A 237-nucleotide genomic window follows, 5' to 3' on the forward strand; every position below is an offset into this window, starting at 1 on the left:
TACTTTGTCGAATGCCTGTTGGATGTCTAGGAAAACCGCTGAGCAATATTTTTTCTTTTCGAGTGTTTATATGGGTTATGCGGTGGATTTGCTCTACTATTGAATGTTGTTTTCGGAAGCCGAATTGGTGATCTGGGAGTGTTTTCAAGTTCTCTAGGAGTGGAAGGAGTCGATTCGTGAGCATCTTCTCGCATAGTTTAGACAGGGTAGGCAAAAGACTGATTGGGCGATAGAAGC

Source organism: Bombus impatiens, unplaced genomic scaffold (genome assembly GCF_000188095.3).
Source record: "Bombus impatiens unplaced genomic scaffold, BIMP_2.2 scf_0082, whole genome shotgun sequence".
NCBI lineage: Eukaryota > Metazoa > Arthropoda > Insecta > Hymenoptera > Apidae > Bombus > Bombus impatiens.